Genomic DNA, 27,196 nt, shown 5'->3' with positions numbered 1-27,196 from the left:
ACTCTCAAGCTCTAGCAACTGAGCTATCCAGGGGTTTTGGAATCTACATGGCTGCTTTCCAGTTTCATGCCCAGCGCAGCCATCAAGAAATCTGTGGGACCACACACTCCTAGGCTTATGTGCAGTGGTACCTCAGGTGGCGCTGTGGTCTAAACCACAGAGCCTAGGGCTTGCAGATCGGAAGGTTGGCGGTTCGAATCCCCGTGACGGGGTTAGCTCCCGTTGTTCGGTCCCTGCTCCTGCCAACCTAGCAGTTCGATAGAACGTCAGAGTGCAAGTAGATAAATAGGTACCACTCCGGCGGGAAGGTAAACGGCGTTTCTGTGCGCTGCTCTGGTTTGCCAGAAGCAGATTAGTCATGCTGGCCACATGACCCGGAAGCTGTACGCCAGCTCCCTCGGCCAATAAAGCAAGATGAGTGCCGCAACCTCAGAGTTGGCCACGACTGGACCTAATGGTCAGGGGTCCCTTTACCTTTTACATTCTTGGCAGAGTTTGAGTTTCAACAAATATTGGTTTAGGATCCCTTAAAATTCACAGGGTGGGTACCACTCCTGAGAAAGCCCCTTGCCTGGTTCCCAGCCACAATTGAAGAGTACTTCAAGTAGAATTTAAATAAAGGGACAGCTTTAGAAACGGTTTGGGACGCAGGGAAAGCCGTCATGAGGGGCTTTCTAATTCAGAAAAACAGCCATCAAAGAAAAAGAGAAAAAGAAGGAGGAGATTTTAGTACAGTTAATGGAGAATGAAAGACAATTAACTATTAAGCCAGGTGATGAGACTATAAAACAAAATATAAAGTTATTACAAGCCCAATTTTCTATGATAGTAAACCAGGAGATTGAGTGGAAAGTTAAAATGTTGAAACAGAAGAGTTTTGAATCTGCTAATAAAATAGGGAAATATTTGGCCTGGCAACTAAGAGAAAGGAAAAAACAAAATATGATCTGTAGGATAAGGGATGGAGACAAGATAGTGGAAGACCCAAATGAAATAAAAAGGTTGTTTCAGAAATACTATAAGGATTTATATAAAAGAGGAAAGGAGACAGGCTATGATATAGAACGCTATCTGAAAGAACATCATTTACAACAGATATCAACCGAAGAAAAAGAATTACTAAATCAGCTGATTACAGAGGAGGAGGTAAGGAAGGCAATATCAAAGATGAAAATTGGTAAAGCGCCGGGGCCAGATGGTCTGTCAGCCAAATATTATAAAGTATTAAGTGATCAAATAAGCCCAACCCTATGTGAAGTGATGAACAATACTTTAAAAGAAGGGAAGACCCCGAACACCTGGAAGGAAGCCTATATTACATTAATTCCTAAAAAAGATGTGGATGCCTTAGAGGTGAAAAACTATAGGCCGATTTCGTTATTAAATAACGACTATAAACTGTTTGCGGATGTAATGGCAGAAAGATTAAAAAAAGTATTAAATAACAGAATCCATAAAGATCAAACGGGCTTCCTTCCAGGGAGACAATTGAAGGACAATGTAAGAAATGTGATAGATATCATTGAATATTTGGAAACCAGAATAGACAAACAAGCCGCTTTGATTTTCATTGATGCCGAAAAGGCCTTCGATAACGTTTCTTGGTGCTTCCTGACAGAAAATCTAAAAACGATGGGGCTGGGTGAAAGATTTAGAAAAGGTATAGAAGCTATCTATAATGAACAAAAAGCTAAGCTAATAATAAATAACTCGACATCAGAATTTTTTGACATATCTAAAGGGACTAGACAAGGCTGCCCCCTGTCTCCTCTGTTATTTATAACAGTACTTGAAGTACTTACTAAGAGACTGAGAGAGGCAGTGGAAGTGAAAGGGATTAAGGTAGGGACTAAAGAACATAAGATAAAAGCTTTCGCGGATGATATTGTATTAACTCTAGAAGACCCGAAAAATAGTATGAAAGAAGCCTTGCAAAAATTTGAAGAGTTTGGAGCGGTGTCAGGCCTCAAGATTAACAAAAATAAGACTAAAATGTTGACTAAAAATCTAACTAAGGAAGATATTGTAGAACTAGAACAAAAGATGGGAATTATGAAAGCAAAGAAAGTGAAATATCTTGGAGTGTGGATATCAGCGAAAAATATTAACCTATATAAGGATAATTATGAAGTCACTTGGAAGACTATTAAGAAAGATCTTGAAATCTGGGAGAGATTGAGGTTATCTTTTCTGGGGAGGATAGCAGTTATCAAAATGAACGTTCTCCCCAGAATGTTATTTTTGTTCCAAACCATTCCGGTACTAAAAGGTCTAAAGCAGTGTAAAGAGTGGCAAAGAGCCTTAGCGAGATACATCTGGCAAGGCAAAAGACCACGAATAAAAATGAAAATATTGGTGGACAATATCTAAGTATATATTATGAAGCGACGTGTTTATTGTGGCTGAAGGATTGGATAAGATTGGAAAATAGGGACATCTTGGACTTGGAAGGTTTCGATAACAGGTACGGGTGGCACTCGTACCTGTGGTACGAAAAGGTGAAAGTTCATAGAGGCTTTCTAAATCATATTTTTAGGGGACCACTATTCCAAGTATGCGAAAGAAATAAAAATATATTGGAAAGGAAGACACCTTGGTGGATTTCACCAATAGAGGTGTTAACTATAAAAAAAATAAACATGGAAGGGAAGAATGCCACCTATGAAGAACTAACTTGGAAGACAGATCAAGGGATTAAACTTAGACCATATGAAGAGATCAAAAATTTATTTACAGGGTGGTTGCAATACCACCAAGTAAATGACCTGCTAAAAGAAGACAAAAAGAAAGTAGGGTTTGAAGAGAAAAAAATCTAAATTTAATGTAGAGGTTATAGAAGGTAAGAACAAAACACTGTCAAGGATGTATGATATTTTGCTGGAGTGGTTTACAAAAGATGAGGAGGTGAAGGAGGCCATGACTAAGTGGGCGATAGACATTGGATATAACATCGACTTTGAGAGGTGGTTGGAACTATGGAACAAGAATATGAGATTTACGGCATGCACAGCACTAAAGGAAAACCTGTGGAAAATGATCTACAGGTGGTATCACACACCAGTGAAATTAGCGAAGATTTATAAGTTGAAGGATAAAAGATGCTGGAAATGTAGAGAGGTAGAAGGTGACCTCTACCATATGTGGTGGTCGTGTTGCAAAGTGAGAGACTTTTGGGAATTGGTTTATAATGAACTTAAAAAAATCTTGAAATATACATTTCCCAAAAAGCCAGAAGCTTTTTTGTTAGGAATGGTCGGTAAAGAAATTAAAAAAGAAGACAAGATCTTGTTTCTATATGCTACGACAGCTGCAAGAATTATTTTAGCACAAAATTGGAAATTAGAAGTAATACCCAACATAAGTGATTGGCAGGTTAAAATGATAAATTATGCTGAGCTTGATAGAATATCAGGAAGATTAAGGGACCAAGACGAACAGAAATTTCATGATAATTGGAAGAAATATTTAGTGTATATGGAATCTAAATCTCAGGTGACACTGTTGAAATAACTCTAACAGCGGGAAAGGCCTATGTAAAAGAGTTAAAAAGTACGCGACTATATAATTTATTCGATACTTACCAAAGGAGTGGAGGGAAGTCCAAGGCTCAGTTGAGACTAACTCAGTTATCTATTTTATTTATGATTTGTGAAGTGGATATAATTTGTATAAGGTATGTGGTGGATTTTTTGTTTATGCTTTTCCTGTATATATGTGCAAATATGAATAAAAATTTATAAATAAAAAAAAAACTGGTAGAACTGTGCAGCCCAGCCTAGGGTTGATTCTCAATAGCTGTGATAACTGAGGACCACCTGGGGGGAAGTAGCAATTTGAAACACCTCTCCAATGGCATTCCTGATTGCATCTTCTTTGCTTAACTTTCTCCCACAGAAGTGAATAAGGCCGTATCTCAAGTAACCTGCTCCTGAGCTGCAGAAGGCCTTATGTATTAGTACCGTAACCTTGAACTTGGCCCAGTCGCAGATTGGCTGCCGGCGCAAATCCCACTAACAAGGTGTTGCCTGCCGGCGGTATTTTGCGCCCACAAGCTGCCTAAGAGATTACGTATCATGAGACCTGTCTAAACTTAACTTCCTTACATGAAGACTATTGTTGCATGTATTGTGACTTGGTGAGTCACGAGCATGTGATTTCAACTCAAGAGAGTATTTTAAAACAGGCAAATTAATTGCTCTTGCCTTTAAGCTGCATTCTCTGCTATGTTCCTTTCTTCGCCACCAAAGGCTGGCAAACAGGCTTTGCTTGGTTATTTGGGATGACAGCCCCTCACTGCCTTGTCCCTTGAATCAAACTTTGTGTGTGTGTGTGTGTGTGTGTGCGCGCGCACACACACACACACACACACACCTTCTTTGCATCCTTATCCCCAAAGTTTTGTGGAACATTCTGATATCAGATGAGGCCAGCACTGAGGAAACAGCAAAACAAGGGAAAAAAGCAGCTTCCTCTTGCTCCTGCCTAAATTCCACATGCAATGCTGTCAGCTGCTGCATTGGTTGGATGGACATAAATGCTTTAGCTGCATTGCAGGGGGTTGGACTAGATGATCCTCAGGGTCCCTTCCAACTCTATAATTCTAAGGAATATGAGCATTCCCCAACCTGGCACACTGCAGGTGTTTGGGACTACAACTCCCATTAACTCCAGGCAACATAGCCGTGCATTTAGAGGGCATTGGGTTGGCCTAGACTGGCATGTTTAATCTGTGCCAAATTTGCCATGGTCTATGATTGGACGCAGGTAGCGCTGTGGGTTAAACCACAGAGCCTAGGACTTGCCTATCAGAAGGTCGGCAATTCGAATCCCCGTGACGGGGTGAGCTCCCGTTGCTCAGTCCCAGCTCCTGCCCACCTAGCAGTTCGAAAGCACATCAAAGTGCAAGTAGATAAATAGGTACCACTCCAGCGGGAAGGTAAACGGCGTTTCCGTGCTCTGGTTCGCCAGAAGCGGCTTAGCCATGCTGGCTACATGACCCGGACTGTACGCCGGCTCCCTCGGCCAATAAAGCGAGATGAGCGCCGCAACCCCAGAGTCGGCCACGACTGGACCTAATGGTCAGGGGTCCCTTTACCTTTACCTATGATTGACACTGGGAAATTGGTCCAGTGCAAGACAAAAGGTCAGCTCCAACTGACCCACAACTAGCATGCTCACACCTTTGTGTGCGGCAGATGTACAGGGTGTACATATTATGGGATCCAACATGCCCAAACCCTGGTCTCTGAGGCATGTTCTAACACTGCCCTGCGCCTGCCCAGCATTTGAGTAAGAACCAGCCCACGGCATAAAGCGAGGCAATGCAGCATTATTAATAGCTAAAGCAGGCATGTTGTGGGCAAATGTAACAGGGCAGTGCTGCCAACAAGCTTGGCTGTGAGCTGTCGCTCCAAAGGCTGAAAAAAATAAATAAATACAGGACATCTGATAGCCCTGCTAATGCTGAATGGCAGTCCTGCAAGAAGATCAGATGTGATATCCTTTGGGTTGTGTTTTAGACGGGCTTTGGGATTTGACCATGAGACTCCATAGACTGAAGATTGGGACAACATTTCTTAAGAATGTATTAATGCTGGTGCCCTTGTCTGGACCAGTTGTGCAAAAGCTTCTTGCGTGAAGGTCTCTGCCCCCTCCAGCCAATTAAAAACATGACATCTCACCCATCAATTCATTCTTAAGACAGCTAAATTCAAATGCTTTTGCGTACTACAAAAATGTTTTTAGAGGCATCTTTCGGGAACACAGAGGAAGTTTCCACACTGGAACCTGGGGCCACCCGATGAAGTGAAAGGTTTGAAGCAGTGTTAGAACCTCAGATATATAAGCTAGGCACCAAATAGCTCCCTAAACCAAGGTTACAGTTGCCAAAACAAGCATGACTAGTTACTATTTGGGGGTTAAGGTAAAGGTAAAGGGATCCCTGACCATTAGGTCCAGTCGTGACCAACTCCGGGGTTGCGACGCTCATCTCGCTTTACTGGCCGAGGGAGCCGGCGTACAGCTTCCAGGTCATGTGGCCAGCATGACTAAGCTGCTTCTGGCAAACCACAGCAGTGCACAGAAATGCCGTTTACCTTCCCGCTGGAGCGGTACCTATTTATCTACTTGCACACTGACGTGCTTTCGAACTGCTAGATTGGCAGGGGCAGGGACCGAGCAATGGGAGCTCACCCCGTCACGGGGATTCAAACCGCTGACCTTCTGATCGGCAAGTCCTAGGCTCTGTGGTTTAACCCACAGCGCCACCCGCGTCCCTTAGATAAATTCTTATTTATCAACTGACGGACTGTCTGTGATTGACTATCAGTTAAAAATCTGGCTAGTTCAGATTACAACCTTGAGCTCGGTTATGAACTTTGAGAACTTGATCCAGGGACTGTCCACATATATAATAGCCTGTTCTGATCTCTTTTTCCTAATGGTGACATATACCGTATTTTTCGCACCATAGGACGCACCGGACAATAGGACGCACCTTGTTTTAGAGGGGGGAGAACAAGGGGGAAAAATTCTTCCGCTCTCTGCCCAGCGCCCCTTCAGCGAAGTGGCAGGAGGCGCTGCGCAGAGAGGGTGAGAATTTTCCCCCTCTTGTTTTCCTGCTCTAAAACAAGGTGCCGTTTAAGGTGCGTTCAGACGGCTACCTTGGAAGCCTGGAGAGCAAGAGGGGTTGGTGCACACCGACCCCTCTCGCTCTCCAGGCTTCAGGTTCCTTTGGACCTGCTCTTTGGGGCTGGCGGGGGGAAGCCCACCACCAGCCCCAAAGAGCAGGTCAGGGAGCAGTGGAAAGGCACAGCGGAGAGGCTGCTGCCATAGCCGCGCGTCGCCTCTCCAGCCGGGAGAGGGTCGCGGGGGGCTGCCTTAGCCCCGCGCGCGCTCTCCCGGCTGGAGAGGCGACGCACGGCTATGGAGGCTCCTGCCATAGCCGCACGTCACCTCTCCAGCCAGGAGAGGGTCGCGGGGCTATGGCGTCTTCGCTCCATAGGACGCACACACATTTCCCCTTCATTTTTGAAGGGGAAAAAGTGCGTCCTATAGAGCGAAAAATACGGTAATGTAGGGATATTCTTCACAACTGTAAGCAGGGCAGCTGGGTGGGGTAAATAAAGACAAGCGACAACAATGAACTAGAACGTTGTTCCATTCTCCTGCTCAGGCATGCAAATATCCATGAATCTGTTCAACCCTCTTCCAGAGCCTTTTGTGTAGGCAGCAACTACGACCTCTTTCCATCATTTAACTTCCATCATTTAACTATGCAATGTGTGACTAAGTACTTTCTTTTGTCTGTCTTGAACCTTCAAAACAGTGTTCGAAATTAGCCCTAGGCGCCAAGATAATTGCCTGGGACAGAATAAAACGGATAGAATTCCACAGGATGTGGTACTAGTGTGTACAAACAGTCAAGATGCAACGATCCCCAGGCACGTATCTCCAAATGGTGGAGATGTCAGGAGCCATCTTGGTGCCTAGGCATCTTCACTGGGTCACAAGCAGCCAATAGTCAGATGCAAACTGTGCTTGATGCCTGGCTAATTTCGAACACCGTTTTTGTTAAGTTGTGGGTGAACATATCAGACGACACAGCGGTTCTTCAGACAGCTCTTGTTTATTCACAGGCCCAGAACAGAACTGGACTGAAGGGTTCAGCCAGTCTGCTTATATAGAGCTCCACTACAACACAACAGTAACCACTTTCTGTAACTATCCAATCACTGAACGTCACTTTCAATTCCTTATTTGCATATGTGGACCTGAGTGAAAACTATCTACAGTATCCCCCCTGCTGGCCCAGGGTGAGAACTTCAGTACATAACAGTTTTGAAGGTTCAAGACAGACAAAAGAAAGTACTTAGTTACACATTGCATAGTTAAATGAGGGGATTTGCTCCCACAAGAGGTCGTAGTTGCCACCTACATGAAAGGCTTTGAAAGAGGGTGAAACAAATTCATGGATGATAAAAGCTCCCAATGGCTACCAGGCCTATGTTGGAGGCAATATGCCTCTGAATATCAGTTTCTGGAATTGCAAGCATGGAGAGTGCTGCTGCGGCACTCGGGTCCTGGTTTTTCAGGCTTCGCATATGAATCTCACAGAAACCTGGAGTTGGAAGGGACCCTGAGGATCATCTAGTCCAAACCCCTGCAATGGAGGAACATGCAGCTGTCCCTTATCGGGATCGAACCTGCAACCTTGGCATTGTGAGCACCACAGTATAACCAGCGCAGCTATCTGAGCTAGCCTGGCAGCTGTGGGAACAGGATCCTGAACTTGATGAGACTCTGGCATGCTCTAGGTCCTAAAGTTGTGGGTTTTTTATTTTTAAGATATATTTGCAAAAAGGAAATCTAAAATTGAACAGAAGGAGAAGGGAAAGAAACTTTGGCATCTGACACTAACAGTAACATTTTGTTCATCTTGAGGCCCTGCTTAAAAGATTTCCTAGATAATAACAAAAAGTTGCGTGCAGGTTACGAAACTTGGTGTCTTCCCCGAAGGGTTGTCAGTACGCAGTCTTAACGCGACGCCTGCAGTTCATTTTCTGTGGCTTTGCGTCAACGGAAGACAATGGTCACCATGTTGCTTGGCAACGCAGTTATTTTCAAGTTGACAGCTTAATTAAAACCAATGAAGAATTTTGTTTGCAACAGCAGAGTTCCTTGGCCCCTCCCGGATACTCTGCTTCCTCCCAAGTCTTTCCTTTGACAGGAGAGAAGACAAGAGGCAGACCTGCCCCCTACGCATACAAACACCCATCGCCCCCACTCACACAGCTGCAATTGTGTGGTCCAGCCTTGTTTTCTCACTGCGGAAAAGGCATTTGGAGTAAGTCTGCTTCCTCTCCTATCTCCCATTGTCATGCATGGTCCAGATCATCTTCCAGAGGTCTAACCTGTTACTTTTTTAAAGTCCCATAATTTCACCAGATTTGGTGGCTGGAAGAGGTTTGGTGCAGCTGGCACTTTACCTAAGTGTCGTAAGCTGTGGAGGGGTCTTCCACTGACATGAAAGGAGCCACGCACAACACTGCCGATACATATCAAGGCATGAATCCTGTTCTGTAAGTTCATATTAAAACAAAATTCGACCGGATGCTTTGGTCCTTTGCTTCAGAAACTCCTTCCTTTAATTAGGCTGCAGTAAGAGACTAGGGTGCTCACTGGAAGGACAGATCCTGAAGCTGAGGCTCCAATACTTTGGCCACCTCATGAGAAGAGAAGACTCCCTGGAAAAGACCCTGATGTTGGGAAAGATGGAGGGCACAAGGAGAAGGGAACGACAGAGGACGAGATGATTCTATGATTCTATGATATGGTTGGACAGTGTTCTTGAAGCTACCAGCATGAGTTTGACCGAACTGCGTGAGGCAGTGGAAGACAGGAGTGCCTGGGGTGCTCTGGTCCATGGGGTCGCGAAGAGTCGGACACGACTAAATGACTAAACAAAAACAACAACAACAAAGAGACTAGGTATTCACTAGCTTCTTTGGCCCCAGATTATGCTCTCAAGACACATGTGGCCACCCCACCAATGTGGCTTAGCACATCTTGGCCTGGTCAAAGCCTGGATGCATGACCACTTGGGAACTACATGTACCCTGCCCAGGTTTCTATGTTGGATGAAAGCTGGGCTATAAATGGCAGGAAATGATTTTTAAAATCAAGGACACCCCACAGTACCTCAAGGATCATCATCTGAGGCACAAGAACGGGCCTCCACGTTTGTGTGATGCTCTCCCCAGAGAAGACTCTCGGGCACCTTCATTACATATCTTTATGCACCAGCGAAAGTTCCTCTTCTCCCAAACCTTTGCTGTTTAAACAATCTAAGGCCTTTTAAACTGTGCATAGGATGGATGAGCTCTTGTTTTGTTTGCTACTATGTTATGTATTTTTATACTGTAAATTGCCCTATGATGAAGGGCGGTATAATAACAATAACAGAAATATATCCAAATATTTTTTACAGGTGTATCTAACTGATTTATCACTTATATGTTTGCTGCCTGACAGATGGAGGGGACCCCCCACCCAATGTCTCCTGGTAAACAACGTGAAAAACAGCCATGCTAAGCGGTACCTCAGAGCCAACTCCGTTTTGCTTCTCCTGCTCCAGAATAAAAATAAATTCCCTGGCAAGGCTTTTCCGCTGTTGGTTTTGACCTGGAACAACGTATCGGGGCCAGGAACTGGCAGAGCCTCATTCATCACAATGAAGAGGATTGAAAGGCTTTTAGAATTATGCGCCGAGCATCCGAGATGTTAACCGTTTGAGTAAATCAATGGTTATCGCATCTTATCAGTGTACAGGCTCCTCATAACAGGCTTAGACCAGCTAGCTGGATAAAAGGCTCTTTTCCCGCCGGTAATTTAAGCTGAACATGGGAGAGCTGGCATGCCCTTATTCTTCATGAGCTCAGCGGGTCTGTTGCTGTCAGATGAAATAAATGGCCACCCTCTCTTCCCTCTAACGCTCCAAGAAGGATTCTGGAGAAATTTAAATGGAAAGCAGACATTCTGCACCCTCAGGACACAGCAACAAAACCGCCCCCTTCTCTTTCGCAGTTTTATCTGTAAATGAAACCAGTTTGCAGCAGGCAATCGAGGCTTGGGGCCCCCCACACATACAGCAAGATCTGCCACTCTGCATGAGCCATTTCAGCCTGTCTATCTTTTGGGTTGGCAATCAGGGCATCTAGGCAATACCAGGCGAAATGGACCAGTTGTCCGACTCTATCTCAAGCAGCTTCACATATCTATGGAATTCATTTTCCTTAGGAAGTAGTTGTGGCTGCCAACTGGGAATGTCTTTAGAGGGGAATTAGATACATTCTTGAATTATAAGGCCACCAACCAAGATGCCTAGGTTCAACTTCCACTCTGCTAGGAATTGCAAGCGGGGGGAAGGCTGTTGTGCTCAGGTTCTGCTTGTGAGCTTCCTAGGAGCATCTGGTCAGGATCCTAGAATGGCCTGATCCAGAAGAATATTCCTTATCTTCTTACATTAACTGCAAGGAAAGGGATTGACATATCCCTCCACCACAGGCCCATTTCAATGTTTGGGGCTACAGTCCAGTGTTATAAACTTAGATATATAAGCTGGGCACTGAATGGCTCCTTAAACCAAGGTTACAGTTGTGACATTAACATATGAGAGTGCTGGAGGTGAAACAGTTAAACAAGTTACCCAATCAGTACCCAGGGGGTGGAGTCAGAGGGACTATAAAACCAGCTCTGGGAAGGGTGAAAGGGGAGTTTGTTGGGTGGTTGGTTGGAGTGGGAGTGAATTGGTATAGAGTCTGTGGGTAGGTCGAGTTAGTGTAGTGAAATAAGCCGAGTCAGGAGCAGTTAGGAGCTGGGAAGACAAGTAAATATCTGAGAGGTGGGTTAGTGAGTGAGAGCAGGTAGCGGAAGTTATAAGTCTGGATAGGCAACTCATGATTGTAATGGACCGATACAGTTTATGAAACCACACGCTTGTTAAACTGCAATAAATAAACAGAAGTTTATGTTCCAATTTAACCCTGACTGGACTCAGTATTGTACCAGGTAGGGCCTGGGTGGTCGCAGTGAGAAATAAAGTGGTGGCACAGGGATCAATAGATGGTGAAACGTCCGGAGACCCTGTGTGATTGCCACAACAGTTGCCAAAACTGAATGTCTAGTTGCCATTTGTGGCAAGATGGCTCTAAATTCTCATTTTTCAAATGATGGACTGACTGATTGATCCTCAGTTAAACATCTGGCTAGTTCAACCTTGAGCTAGGTGAAGAGCTTTGAAAACTTCAAGAAGAAACATCACTTGATCCAGGGTCTGTCCACATATATAATGGCCTATTCCGACCTCTTTTGCTTAATGGTGACACGGGCCATTCATAACTTAGGAATATTCTTCACGACTGTGAGCAGGGAGCTGGGTAGGGCAAGTGAAGACAAGCTAAATCAATTAGCTATAATGTTGTTCACCGCTCCTGCTCAAGTTGCACAGAAAGAGCGTTTTGGTTCCTGAAATTCAGTCCGATTGTGCAGATAAAATATAATGGATAGAATTCTACAGGATATGGTATCAGTGTGTGAAAATAGTCAAGATCCAACAATCCCCAGGCATGCACCTCCAGATGGTAGCAATGTAATGCATCTTGGCACCTTCACTTGGTCGTGAGTGGCCAACAGCCAGGTGCAAAATGTGCCTGGCGCCTGGCTAATTTCGAACACTGCTACAGTCACTTGATGGAGATGGCTGGAGGTTATGGCTTCCTAGAGACATAAACACATGTGGCATTTAACACAGGAGAAATGGCTCCATGCCAGTGGCTATGTCTGACCTCACTGTTAGAGGCATTGTGCCTCCGTATTGTGCTGGGAATCGCAAGTAGAGAGACAGTTGTTGTACTCTGGGTTTTGCCTATGGGGTTCCCAAAGGCTTCCGGCTGGCCACTGTGAGACCAGGCCCCCAGACCAGATGGGCCTTTGGCCTGATCCTGGTTCTTATATCTAAATGATACCTCTTTTCGCCTGTCCCACAGCTTCAAGCTTCTTTCACAAGAATGCGTCTCCTTCCTAACACACAATGGAAGAAATCTTGTTGCAAGCAGCCCTCGGGAAACCAGCCAATTATGTTGAGAGGGCGAAAAAGCCACACAGAAGTGACTTTGGCACCTGTTTGATCCATGAACTGGGCGTCACCCACCTTGACTCCTTTATCCTTTCCAGCTCTTCACTTCCATTTTCATGCAGTGCCAGCCTGGGTTGGCACGAGAGAAAACCCACTAACACCTGGCAATTAACCAAAGACCTCCAGAGCAAACCTCGCCAGCTGAGTCTTTGCTCCAATTTGGGGCATTAATGTCGTTTTTTAAAAAACACCACTTTCCTGCAGGGCGTGTTGGCCCAACTTTTACGGAAGGCCATCTGCACGCCAGGCTGCCGATATCTACTAAGCCAGCCCTAATGCTGCGTGTCATCTGTTCCTCGGTCTCCCTTGCACCCATGAGATAAAACGACAAAGCCAACGCATTAGCACAAGCCCCTGGGAGAAGCATCTCAAATTTGCAGCCTGCTGCGTACACCCATTCGGCGGGCACAGCGTCTTGGCAGCAAAAGGACTTGGGATGCTCTCACATTCGGAACAGCAGGGGGAAAAGAGACTAATCTGGTTCAGTGTGTGCCACGGACACCTTACTAAGCTGGTCTGCTTAGGCCTGGCAGCAGGAATGGCTGTTGGAGGTCAAACACAGGATCACAGGAAACTGCCTTATATAATCAGACCACTTGCTTATTGAACTCAGTGCTGTCTACACTGACTGGCAGAAGCTCTCCAGGATTTCTTGCAGGGAGATGCTGAGGACTGAACTCAGGAGTGTCTGCTTTCAAGGCAGAGATGCTCTACCACTGAGCTACCGTCCTTCCCAAAGGTCCGGGGCAGAGACATTTCCTTGCTACTTGAAAACTCAGCTTTCCAACTGACAAAAAGTTAAAGGTCGGGCTTGGGAGGGAAATTTGGGGAAAGTTACATCCTGCAGAGGGGTAGAAACTACTCTGGAGTGTGTTAAACATCTTGAATAATTGCTATTACAGATAATGTTTAGCTATTTTTCTATTCTTTTATATTACAGTGGTACCTTGGTTCTCAAACGCCTTGGTACTCAAACAACTTAGAACCCCAACACTGCAAATCTGGAAGTGTTCTGGTTTGCGAACTTTTTTCAGAAGCCGAACGTGCTCCGTTTTGAGTGTTATGCTTCCGTTTTGAGTGTTACGCTGAGGTCTGTCTCTTTTTGCTATTTATTTTGCGTTTTTGTGGCTCTTTTTGTGTGTGACTGTGTAGAATCCAATTCAGCTACTGACTGATTGACTGTGTGACTGCAGTACATTGTTAATTGCTTTCATTTCATGGATGAATGGTCTCGTTAGACAGTAAAAATCATGTTAAATTGCTGTTTTGGGGTTGTTTTTAAAAGTCTGGAATGGGTTAATCCACTTTGCATTACTTTCTATGGGAAAGCGCGCCTTGGTTTTGGAACGGACTTCCGGAACGGATTAAGTTTGAGAACCAAGGTACCACTGTATATGATGTAAATGAGATAAAGGGTTTCTTTTTCTGTTTTTTAGTTCTTTCTTATCTGTTCTTTTTCTTTTTATATATATAATTGTGCTTTGCAGTATTCTATTTTATATTTTCTTTTCCTTTGTTATTATTATTCTTTCATGATATATTGCTTTTTATAAACGTGTTTGGATTTTAGGACTTAATATGTTAAAAACCTTCAATAAAATTGCTCTTTTAATAATAATAATAATAATAATAATAATAATAATAATAATAATAATACAGTTGTAAATGGAGATGTTGGAGTTGGACCTGAGAAAGTTGTGCATGAAAATCAGGCACTTCCCCCTATCCTTCTTCATAAACAGTCCCACGTACCACCGCGGTGCAGAAGATGTCACAATCCGAACCCACACCTCCAACCTGCCCTTTCCAGATATGCTGTGCTTAATCCCCCGAGCTGTACCTCTGCAGGCCAAATCTAGGGACACACATGCTTCTTCAAAGCGAGCTTGTTATTAACTTCCAAACTCAAGTTGCCCATCAGTTACGGGACAGATAACTGAGTGAGGCAGAGGCCAAAGAAGCAAGGAAGCGCTGGATGTTATGTAAGCAGAGCATCAGAGACAGAAAGTGCTTATCTAAGCTTCCAGCTAGCTTGTTTTACTCCTCTCCATCTCCCCTTTTGTTACAAGAGACCCTTATCTGATCTCTCCTCGTATTTATTGGGTTCTCTAACCCTTTCCTTGCCCTCTTGTGCTCTAAAGTTCCACTGAAAAGCTCTCCAACAGCTCGCTACTTGGAAACCGAAATATTATGCTGCTAAACTGGGACAAGAGTTACAACCTAATCCTTAGGAGGGGGCGGGGAAGCAATAAACAAAATACCCCGGAAAACAGGAACATAGCAAGCTGCCATGTGCTGAATCACACTTATTGGTCAATCTAGCTCAGGGGTCAGCAAACTTTTTCAGCAGGGGGCTAGTTCATTATCCCACAGACCTTGTGGGGGGTGGATTATATCTTTTTTTGGGGGGGGAAATAATGAACGAATTCCTATGCCTCACAAATAACCAAGAGATACATTTTAAATAAAAGCACACATTCTACTCATATAAAAACACCAGGCAGGACCCACAAATAACCCAGAGATGCATTTTAAACAAAAGGACACATTCTAATCATGTAAAAACACGCTGATTCCTGGACCGTCCGTGGGCCGGATTTAGAAGGCAATTGGGCCAGATCCGGCCCCCGGGCCTTAGTTTGCCTACCCATGATCTAGCTCAACAATGCCTACATTGGCTGGCCAGAGATGGTAGTGGTAGTTGTCGTTTGCCAACTCCCAAAGCATCACAGGTTCCCCACACCAGCCCTAAATTATTCCCACCACATATTATGATGTCCTGTTCTGGACCGACAGCCTATCAATGATATTTAGGTAAAGGTACCCCTGACCGTTGGAGACGTGGGTGGCACTGTGGTCTAAACCACAGAGCCTAGGGCTTGCCGATCAGAAAGTCGGCGGTTTGAATCCCCGCGACGGGGTGAGCTCCTATTGTTAGGTCCCTGCTCCTGCCAACCTAGCAGTTCGAAAGCACGTCAGAGTGCAAGTAGATAAATAGGTATCGCTCCAGCGGGAAGGTAAACGGCATTTCCGTGCGCTGCTCTGGTTTGCCAGAAGCGGCTTAGTCATGCTGGCCACATGACCCGGAAGCTGTACGCTGGCTCCCTCGGCCAATAAAGCGAGATGAACGCTGCAACCCCAGAGTCGGCCATGACTGAACCTAATAGTCAGGGGTCCCTTTACCTTTACCCCTGACCGTTAGGTCCAGTTGCGGATGATTCTGGGGTTGTGGCGCTCATCTCGCTCTATAGGCCGAGGGAGCCAGCGTTTGTCCGCAGACAGCTTCCGGGTCATGTGGCCAGCATGACTAAGCCGCTTCTGGAGAACCAGAGCAGTGCACGGAAACATGATATTTGAATAGCCCCAAATTTCAGCATTTTGAATGAGGGAGAACAAAAAACCCTCTGTCCCATTTCTGCACTGCACACATAATTGAATCTATATAAAATTTTGGTATGCACACATATTTGGTGTGTGTATTTGGGGTACTATAGGAAGGAGGTGCTCTCTCGTGATATAATTCTGAAAAGATTTTATTGGGTGGGTGGGAAGATTATTTCCCTAAGGCCGCCACTCGCCGATCCCTCTGCTACTACGATTTTTGCTCACCACGTGGGAGGTATTCTAAAGAAACCAGATTAGCATACATTAGAGAAGCAGTAGGCATGGCATTATCGGAAATGGGGAAATACATTTGAGAGTCACATTCAAAGGGGATTTGCACATCACAAAGCCCCCAGTGTGGCTTCCTGGCTGCGAATCCCAAAGCGTATTAAAAATGTTAATGCTGAATTAGGTAGATGGTGATAACTTTGTTGTTGGTGAGGGATCTCAGGGAAGGGAAAATGTGTGGACATTGAAATAAAAGGAATATATAAAGAAATGGGTCCTTTTGCCTGCTGTGATAGATGCCAATTTCTGTTTTCTTTCAAAGCATGAAGGTAAAGTGTGCCATCTCTGTTTTGACAGGAAAAGTCCCTGCCCCCCCCCCACCAGCCCAGTTAAAGATTTCCAAGGACCTTGTGTTCATACAGGCACAGATTAGCAGAGAAAGACTTTAATTGAAATGCCGCACACAAGGATTTATTTTTTTAAAAAAAAATGTGTTGATGAATGTTTGCAAGAGCACTGGAGAAAAGGCTGCCTGCAACTGAGTCCTACTCATGAGGAGACTCGCCGAAATTAATGACCATAAGTTAGCCGTGTCCATTAACTTCAATAGTTCTGCTCTGAGTAGGGCTAGCATGGAATACCATTCCCCCAAATGGGAAGCTCAAGGCCAAGTGAGAGACGTCCACAGCAGAAAGGGAAATCTCGTTGGGTGCTAAATTTTATATGTCTCATTGTGCATTATTATTATTATTATTAATAAATAATAATAATAATAATAATAATAATAATAATAATAAAATTGTATTCCAACCTTTCTCAAAAGATCCCAAGGTGATGTACAACATTATAAAAACACATTACAGAACACCAGTGATAAAAACATAATGAAAAACATAATGACACACAGCCTAATAGTAAAATCGTCATCCTAGCAGTCCTTACACAGGCCATAGATGATTTAATAGCCATAGGCCTGGTAAAGAGGAATGCTTTTGCCTGGCACTTAAAGAAATGCAGTGACGGTGCCAGGAAAACCTCTCTGGGGAGGGCATTCCACAGTCGGGGAACCACCACAGAAAAGTCTTCCTATATGGGAGTCAGTTGACAACAGACACACTGTATAATGTTGAAGAAAAATGACTTAAGGATCCCTGGGATCAGGAACTATGCTAGTGGCTACAGGGAAAGCTAAGAAAGTAAGGAGAGCCCTGTTGGATCAAACCAAAGGCTGCATCCAACTAAGTTCTACTCACAAGTAGACCCATTCAAACTAACGGGTCCCAAGTTAATCATGGCCACTTCTTTCAATGCTAAGTGCAACTAGTACTGGATATAACCCCCCCAAAGGCTCATCTGGCAAAGGCTTCCCCAACCTGGTGCCCTCCAGCTCCCACCAGCCCCAGCCAGCAGGCTGGTCCACCATCCTCTCTCCCCCTACAGAGGCCTCCAGGGAGCCTGGAGTGGCCACAGGATACTGACTTGTGTTTGTGTGCGGACAAAAAAAATGAGATTGATGGCTCTGGGAAAGGGCAACGTGGCTAGCTAGAATCCTGAATAGGAGGATGACTCCACGCTGCAACATTTTGTTGCAGGCACCACTTGAGTAGACCGATGGTGAATCCTCCTTGAATCAGTTTTCCCCACCCCTGCCCCCAATTTTAAAGCCATGGGTCCTAGGAAGGGGGCGGACTGAGCTCTGGAGGCAGAAGCGGCAGAAGCGGACTGGATTTGGAGAGGTTCTTTTGCTAAAGCTAAACTCTTCTTCTTTGCTACCTTCCTTTTGGCCTTTTGCAATCTCTGCCCGGGGAAGGACTGCTCCTTTAACATTCAAGAGCTCTTCGCCCCTCCCTCCCTTTCCACATGGCAGATTCCAGGACGGAGGCTCGCTTGCTGAACCTGCATCCAACTCGGCATTGTGAGAACACAAAGGGTCCCATTTACCTTGCCAGCCTCTTTCACTTGGCTGCTTTTCCGAACACTGGGCGCACTGTTGATGGATTTTCTCCTGCCACGGCAGGTCACCGCTTCTTCCCCTTGTTTTTGCCAAAGCCGCTCTCCAATTTCGCTCTATTCTCCGGTGAATATGCGGTTCTGCAGCAGAGGTGATGTGGGCGCAGACTGGGGGTCTTCGTAGATCTGCAGGGGTGGAGAGCAGGGAATTTAGCACTGCATGCAAAGATCAAAACATGTATCAGGAGCAAGTATCTAGTCTCTGTTGACTATGAAAATAACCTTCGAAATCTATAGGCCTGGTGAAATTTCAGAAGGCACCTGTAGAAGGGAGATCTAAATAAGATTTCCTATGGAGAGAAGAAGCAAAGTAAATTCACAGGTTGTGTGCAACTTTTTTTACAACCTTATGTTCCTAGCTTATTTAGATGAACGTTTGCCAAAAAAACAAAGAAATGAACTGCCATTTTCAAATCTCTTGAAAATAGGTCACCCCAAAATCAATAAATCTATTTTTGTATATGTAACTGTATAATGTAATTTGTAATATGTAGTGCTTTTTTTCTAGAAAAATAGGTGCTGGTACTCAACATTGTTGCAGTAAGTGCCACATTTTTTAAAAACCCCATAAAAGAGATGTCAGTACTGAGTACCCCTGAGTACCCCTTGGAAAAAAACAGTGGGCGTATGCATACCATGTACAGGAAAAATGGAGCTTGCAAATTTTCTGATACTTGTACATAGTTTTGTACATTGTTTTGTACATTGTACAAAATCAGTGTTTTGTACATTGTACATCACTTCTTATTGCTTAGAATAAATCGAGGTTCTTGTGTGATATTGTATATTGCCACTGAAAAAAGTATTAAAAATTAAGAAGTTTAGTTGTGTGCCCACAAGGCTTTCTATATAGACAAATTTTTGGATTCTACTAGAACGTTTTAAACAGCTTTAGGACGCTCCAGGCACTATATAAAGTTCTTAAAAGTTCCATAAAGTTTTTTAAAGTGCTAATACTCATGAGGAGTAGCGTCACATATGCGGTGATTGCGACTTTTCATTTCGGGGTGACCTTTTACACAACTGAGAAGAATTAGTTCCCTTTTTTCAGTATTTCTAAGCAAAGGTTCATCCCTTTATGATTCATGAGATCGTTTAAAAAAATAAATCAAAAAGTTAAAACCCTAGCATGCACGTTTAGCAGAACTTAGACGGGTCATCTTTCATCGGAAAAGAATTTGGCACTGCTGTTTGGCACACAGACTCGTACGTGTATTTTCTGTGCTGCCACAGAATCGTGGCCTGCTCATAGTCCTGGTGCTCGAATTTCAGAGCTCAGGTTTTGGGGACTTTCCCTTGCACCTTAATAAGGAATTGGCTTAGTTCCAGCTACCTTATAACCTTGGCAGGCGATGGGACTTGTCTCAGGGGTTTTGACAGTGGTTGATGGTCACAACTGCTAGCCCGCCAATGCAACCTGATCCTAATACTACACACTCCCCCCTCCACCTGCAGCCAAGATGGTGCGGCTGAGTTGTGTAACAATTGCTATGTCGTGAAGCCAGAGGAGGGGAAAGGCAGTCTCCGGTCTGATCTCTGTAGGCTGGCACAGCGCTGCCAACCCAAACAAGGCCCAGAGCAGTCTGAAGATTTATCTCTAGGCCACCATCCTGATTCACAAAGTGGCAGAACCAAACACGTTGAGGAGACCCACAAGCGGAAGGGCACAGATGGCAACAGCTCTCTCTTGCTTCACGTCTCCATCACCTGGTATCCTGCGGTACACTGCCCCTCTCATTTAGAATGATAGAATCCTAGAGTTGGAAGAGACCCCATGGTTCATCTAGTCCAGGCATGTCCAACAGGTAGGTTGCGATCTACTAGTAAATCGCGGGGTGTTCCTGGTGTTGAGATTTCCATTCCACCTTAAGGAGCAGACATGTGGAACTGTTGCGTGTCACATGTCTGTTTACATCCCAGCACAGCTTGCTGGGAACTTCCGTTGTGTATAGCTTTTGCTTTTCCCGTTCTCTCTGAGAAGATGAGAGAGAGGCGACATGTTTCTTTGTCCTGATTTATGATTAATAAATCTGTAGTTGTAGTATGCTTCCACAAGCCTCACGCCTATTCTGCGCAGTTCACTCTGCTGATAGTGTGCCCTGGCTCTGAAGTCCGGGTGGCTGATTTACATCGGAGCAGAGGCCGATGTATGGCCCAGCCTCCCAGCCCTCTGCATGTCGACACCTGGTTGATCTCTGGCCCTTCAGTAATCTCCTTACAAAAAAGCACAAAAACCAACTTTGGCTTCCTAAAAAAAAAGCTCCACAACTTTGGGTAGATCACTGCCAGTCTTTTTATGACAACGGGTAGAACACTTCCAGTTTTTTTATACTGTGAGTAGATCGCAGTCTATTGGGAGTTGGACATCCCTGATCTAGTCCAACCCTCTGCGATGCAAGAATGTGCAAGGTAAAAAAGGTAAAGGTGAAGTCCAGTCAAAGGCGACTATGGGCCTGCGGTGCTCATCTCGCTTTCAGGCCGAGGGAGCCGGTGTTTGTCCACAGACAGCTTTCTGGGTCATGTGGCCAACAGGACTAAACCACGTCAGGCACAATGGGGCACCGTGATGGAAAGCAGAGCGCACGGAAAGGCCATTTCCCTTCCCACTGCAGCGGTACCTATTTATCTACTTGCACTGGCGTGCTTTCAAATTGCTAGGTTGGCAGGAGCAGGGACAGAGCAACGGGAGCTCACCCCGTCGCGGGGATTTGAACCGCCAACCTTCTGATCGGCAAGTCCTAGGCTCTGTGGTTTAGACCACAGCTCCACCCGCGTCCCACCTGCAGGAAGTTGTACCCATATGGGGATCAAACCCGTGAAGCTTGGCGTTATCAGCACCATGCTCTAACCAACTGGGCTAACCAGCAAGGCTTAACAAGGCAGAACACGGACATTCCACTTGGTGTCATGACTCACAATGTGTTCTCTATTTATATACCGCTATTCATTTGGAAAAAGAGAGCAGTTTGCAATATAAAACTGTACAATAAAAAGCCATATAAAAAGTTAAAATAGCCCTGTTTTTTAATTTTTTGACAATGCCGTCTAACCTGGTTATCACCTCCAGCTGCCCATCCTGTGGCAAGGGGTTGAATCCAAAGCTAATTCTGCTTAGAGTAGACTCACTGAAACTAATGGACATGACTGAGTGCTGTAAGAACATAAGGTGAGCCTGATGGATGAGGTTAATGGCCCATCAAGTCCAGCAGGACATGAATTTGTAAAGTGTGGCGTAATGGCTTGGAGTGTTGGACTAAGGGCAGGGAGAGCAGAGTTCGAATCCCTCTCAAGTCAGCCGGGAAGCTCTCTGGGTGACCTTGAGCCAGTCACCATCACTTAGCCTAACCTACCTCACAGGCTTGTTGTGAGGATGACATGGGGAGAATGCCATGTAGACTACCTTGAGATCCTTAGAAGATAAAGCAACTGTGATAAAGAAATAAATAAGGCAGAGGGCCTTCTTGGCAGTGGTGCTCTCCCTGTGGAACACCCTCCCAATAGAGGTCAAGTAGATAAATAGCTACACACTTTTAGAAGACATCTGCTGGCAGCCCTGTACAGGGAAGGTTTTTTATTGGTTTATGTTTTATTGTGTTTTTGATATTTTGGGAGGAGCAGCTCAGGGTGGCTAAGGCAACCCAGTCAGATGGGTGGGGTACCAATAAAATAAAATAATAATGATAATAAAGATGGTAGCCATCATTAATTAGACGCAACCCAACAAGCCTCACACAGCAGTGACATACAAAGAACTGGAGTTTAAGGAAACAGAAATTCACGTGTTCAGGGTAAAACACCCCTACAGGAAATGTATACTTTCCCCATCAGAAAGACACCATCTTCATTGTATTGTCAGCATCTGCTGAAGACGTTACTCTTTAAAGAAGCCTTCTTAAGTGGAGATTTGTGTATCAGTCAGTATCCATATTGGAGAACTATCTATACACACACACACACACACACACTGTATATATACATATACATATATACATATACAGTGGACACTCGGGTTGCAAACATGATCCGTGCAGGATGCACATTCGCAACCCGCAGTGTTTGCAACCCACGTCTGCGCATGTTGCGATTCGGCACTTCTGCGCAAAGCGCAATTTAGCGCTTCTGCACATGTGTGACCGCCGAAACCCAAAAGTAACCCGTTCCGATACTTCTGGGTTTCGGCGGGTCCATAACCCAAAAAAATGCAACCTGACGCGTCTGTAACCCGAGGTATGACTGTACACACACACACGCACACGCACAATTGCTTTAGGTAATAATAGAGTGGCCCTGACCTGCTGCTCCATCTTCAGTTCCTAATCAGACACACACACACACACACACACACACACACACACACACACCATCTGACTTGCTCTTTTGATCCCCTCCCTTTTGGTCTTGCTTAAAATCATTCCCCTTCACGATCCCTCTGGGGGATTTAAAAGGCAGCAGCAGCAATTTCTTCCAAAGACGTTAGCATGGCATTCTCAGATGTCTCCCATGCATAAACCGTTTCTCTTCCCTCCTTTATTTACTGCTGGAAGGCTCTTATGTTTTGAGCCTCGGCAGCCAGAGGAACAGAATCCCCAGCATGTGCGGTTGGTGGGATGTTTGTCTGGCAACGGGGGGAAGGCTGCCGAGTTGCCCTTTTGCCAAGTCTCTTGTGTCTCCTTTGGCACCGTCGCCAGGCATGGCATGAAAGCAGGCAGGGGAGACCTGCTAAAAAGCAAGCGTGGTGGCGAGATCTGAATAGACAATTGTCCAGGCACTCGATGAACAAGATGGTTGGCAAAATAGGAGAGGGGCCAGCTCGGATCAGGTTCTGTATGCATTACTTCGCTCTTCTGGCACACAGGTCAATGGGAACCTATATAATTTCATTGCACTTATTTTTAGACTCCAGAGTCATTACCGCAGCTATCTTCACAATGGGTTGCATGCAACTAAATTACCGCACAGACAGAATGACTTCTGCCGGGTGCAAGGGATCTTCGGCTTCCTTCTGCACCCTGCTAAATCCACTCTGGGGGATCCCCTGACCCTCTGGAGAGGATTTTTAGGCGGTGACAGGGAAAGGAGGAGGAAGAGGAAGTTCCATTGTGTTTGTGGAAAGATTTCATTGAATACAACCCAATGTTCTTGTAAGAAAGACCAGCCTTTATCATCCCAGTATCACCAGCATCACCAACTCGATTTGCATGCCACTTTTCCAAATTATTCTGACAGGGGATCACAAGAACAGCAAACAAATAATCAGTGCAGAGATACAATGGAAACGACAACATTTGCCTATAACTATCACTACACAATGCAGAAGTTGCAAGCTGACGAAACATTGCAAGCAAAATATCCCTAACTGTGATAAAAGGAATGCCATAGGGTAGCTCATTGGTGAAGCATCTGCGTTGCATAGAGAAAGTCCCTGTTTCAATCCCGAACATCCTTCTGAAGCCCAGCAGGGCTTCTGCCGGTCAGTGTAGACAATACTGAGTGAGATGAACCAAAGGTAGAAAACAGCTTCGTGTCCCAGTCATGCACACACACAAATCCACCCTAACTTGCAAAGGTATCAGCGGCGGGAGATACATACAGATAGAAAGATGCAGCCATTTGATCCTAACAATTCAGTCCAAAGTCTCAGACAGCAACAGAATTACAGTAAGGCAGCGGAAAGAGCTGGAGGCTTATTGATCTCAATCAGCCTAAGAGCAGCAGAAAACATGTTCACATTTTCAATCCGCAGAGCCACTCATGAAGTTTGGAGACACTCACAAACAATGGCTAAGCAGGCTGTCTTTCGCGTAGACAAGCTTGCCTCTTTGCTCCCACCTGGGGCATCCTCTAGCACACGGGTGTCAAACACAAGGTCCGCGGGCCGAATCCGGCCCGCCAGACCTCGTCATGTGGCCCGTGTAGCCGCCGCCGGCCGCCAGCCTTCACCTTTTATTCTCACTTTTTTTTTTGACACAAGAAAGCCGCCTCTTCAGCGCATGCGCGGCAGCCTACAAGCCAGAGAACGTCTGCCCTCTAGCGGCGCCGGCCGTTCTACACAGGAAACCTCCACTTTACATGCATTCAGGAAACCTCCACTTGTTTTTATATTGAGCGCATATTGAGTCCTATAGATACAACCGGCCCTTTGAGGGTGACCAAACTGCTGGTGCGGCCCCCGATGAATTTGCGTTTGACACCCCTGCTCTAGCAGAAACTCCTCTTTCTCTAAAGCTTCCCCAAAAGCAAGATCCCAACACACACATGCATGCACACTAAGCTGTGTGACACAGGAGCAGCCTTTGTAGACGGAGTAAGTCAGGGCCCCGCCTCCCAGGCCAGGTGGAAATGAGCTCCGTAGAAGCAAGGGCCACGTCTTACAGGGCTCATGTTACAGAGACAATGGTTTGCCTGTACAGTGGTACCTCGGGTTAAGAACTTAATTCGCTCCAGAGGTCCGTTCTTAACCTGAAACTGTTCTTAACCCAAGGTACCACTTTAGCTAATGGGGCCTCCCTCTGCCGCTGCGCCGCCACCACGCGATTTCTGTTCTCATCCTGAAGGAAAGTTCTTAACCCGAGGTACTACTTCTGGGTTAGCGGAGTCTGTAACTTGAAGTGTCTGTAACCCGAGGTACCACTGTAATTCTCCACACACCCCACTATGGGATTAATAGGAGCCTCAGGTGCTGGTGATCAGTGTTAGAAACTCAGATATATAACCTAGGTGCCAAATGGCTCCTTAAACCAGAGTTACAGTTGCCAAAACAGAACGCCTGGTTGCCATTTTTGAGCCAGGTGGCTTGAAAGTCACATTTTTCAGCATACCTAAAATTCATTCTGATTGTGCAGATAAAATGTAACGCGTAAGAATTCTACAGGATGTGTTGCTAGTGTGTGAACACAGTCCAGATCCAAGGATCTCCAGGCATGCACCTCCAGATGACATCAGGTGTCATCCTGGTATCTTCACTTATTCACAAGTGGCCGACTGCATTTTGCACCTGGCAAATTTCGAATGCCGGTGGGGATGTAGATCTGGAAAAGGCACTTTGCATGGGTGCTTCTCCAGCAGCAGTCTGGAAGCACCCAAAATATATCCAGAAATTGCCCATCCGAGATAGCCTTCAGCTGTTTGGAACATCGTGCTTATGCCAGCTAGCAGAGCAGAACGTGTCCATGCAATGCTTTAGCACACATTCAGTGTGCAACTTAAGTCACAGAAATAGCTTACTGATAGCAGACGCCCCCGAAACAGAAACCAACACCGGCCTTGGCAATATTATTGGGCATCAATTGGATATTGTTAGCAATGTTACTGGGCAGGACACGGGTGGCACTGTGGGTTGAACCACAGAGCCTAGGACTTGCTGATCAGAAGGTCAGCGGTTCGAATCCCCACGACGGGGTGAGCTCCCGTTGCTCGGTCCCTGGTCCTGCCCACCTAGCAGTTTGAAAGCATGTCAAGTGCAAGTAGATAAATAGGTAGCACTCCGGCGGGCGTTTCCGTGCGCTGCTCTGGTTCGCCAGAAGCGGCTTAGTCATGCTGGCCACATGACTCGGAAGTTGTCTGCGGATAAACGCGGCTCCCTCGGCCAGTAAAGCGAGATGAGTACCACAACCCCAGAGTTGGTCACGACTGGACCTAATGGTCAGGGGTCCCTTTACCTTTACCTTACTGGGCAGCAACTGGAGACCCCTCTTTTCTCCTGTTGCAAATGCCAATTGGTCCTTAACAAACAAACAAACAAACTCCTCTCTTTCTCTCTCTCCAGTTTTTTAACAGCACTTGAATTGGCTTTGTGCTGTTGGGGAAATCACTGCAAAAACCAACCAACCAACCAACCATCTCTCTGTCGCCTTTAAAGAAAATCAGTAATTGGCATTACGATGGAAGGTCCCCGGCATTAATTATAAATAAATCTTAGATTGGCTATAATAATAGTCTGGATTTACAGCCCCATCTTGTACGCCGATGCTTAAACCAGAGAGGTTGTCAACTTGATGCATGTCAGAGGCCCAAAAAGTGTGGGTACTGCAGTTTGTGGTTTATGGCCTATTAAAATGAATGTGTAAGTAGCAATAAAGCAAACAATTACTTAGCAGAAAAACAAACTCTCCAGCCTTTATAAACTGATGACACTGGGCTGTGTTTTTAGTTGCATACGACTGAGCCACCTGCTCTGGTTTAAGCGGAAGCACCCGTGTTTTCTCAGGCAGTGTTTTCCAAGGCTCTTTGCCATGTTGATTTGTCAGCTCTAGAAATCGAAAATACATGGATCTGGGCAGGGCCCGGGGAGCGGAGGAAAGAAGAGGTTTGGTGATGGAGTCAGAAAGCTTTTGGTGGAACCAGAAACGGAAGAAAAATCTATCCATCTACTGTTTGTTTTAAAGCACAGTTTGTGTATGAGGCTTATTATTATTATTAATATTAATGTTTATTCTTTAAATTTCCCCTAACTGGCAGCGTCTTCCTCTCCGTCTCTTTTCTGACATTGTAATATCACGAAGTTTAGCTGGCAATATATTACAATGTTGGAAAGCAGGTATCGGCAAGCCCTAGTTGTTTTACTGCATTATACATATTGTAAATTGCATTAAGACTTTTTTCCCTGTAGTATAAAACGACATACTAGTCAAATAAATCACATCAGGTAGGGTCAGGCTCAAGTCTGGAGTCAGCTTTCTTTGCAATCCAGGGTAGAGAGTATTGGAACTCAGCTACATTAGTAAAGAAACAGCGATTTGAATGCACTATAAACATGCAACAGTAGATGGCGCAAGAGAGCAGGAAATTTAAAAACACTGTTTTCCATAGAGATTTTTTTCTTTTGTTATAACCATCTAATTTCTGACTAATTGATAAGCGGGTTTTTCCCCTGTGTCTAGG

At 45.2% G+C, this 27,196-nt stretch overlaps 1 protein-coding gene across 2 annotated transcripts in view; it reads right to left on the bottom strand.

The window, feature by feature from the left end:
- ST3GAL1 (ST3 beta-galactoside alpha-2,3-sialyltransferase 1) overlaps window positions 1–27,196 on the bottom strand; it is a 111,052-nt gene that overhangs the window by 27,387 nt on the left and 56,469 nt on the right. For both annotated transcript variants that reach the window (XM_053395274.1, XM_053395273.1), the window contains exon 3: window positions 18,248–18,442. The gene's annotated coding sequence lies outside the window, so the exon portion shown is untranslated. The remainder of the gene's footprint in view (window positions 1–18,247; window positions 18,443–27,196) is intronic.

Source organism: Podarcis raffonei, chromosome 7, assembly GCF_027172205.1.
Source record: "Podarcis raffonei isolate rPodRaf1 chromosome 7, rPodRaf1.pri, whole genome shotgun sequence".
NCBI classification, from domain to species: Eukaryota; Metazoa; Chordata; class Lepidosauria; order Squamata; family Lacertidae; genus Podarcis; species Podarcis raffonei.
This window is presented reverse-complemented; position numbering and strand designations above follow the sequence as displayed.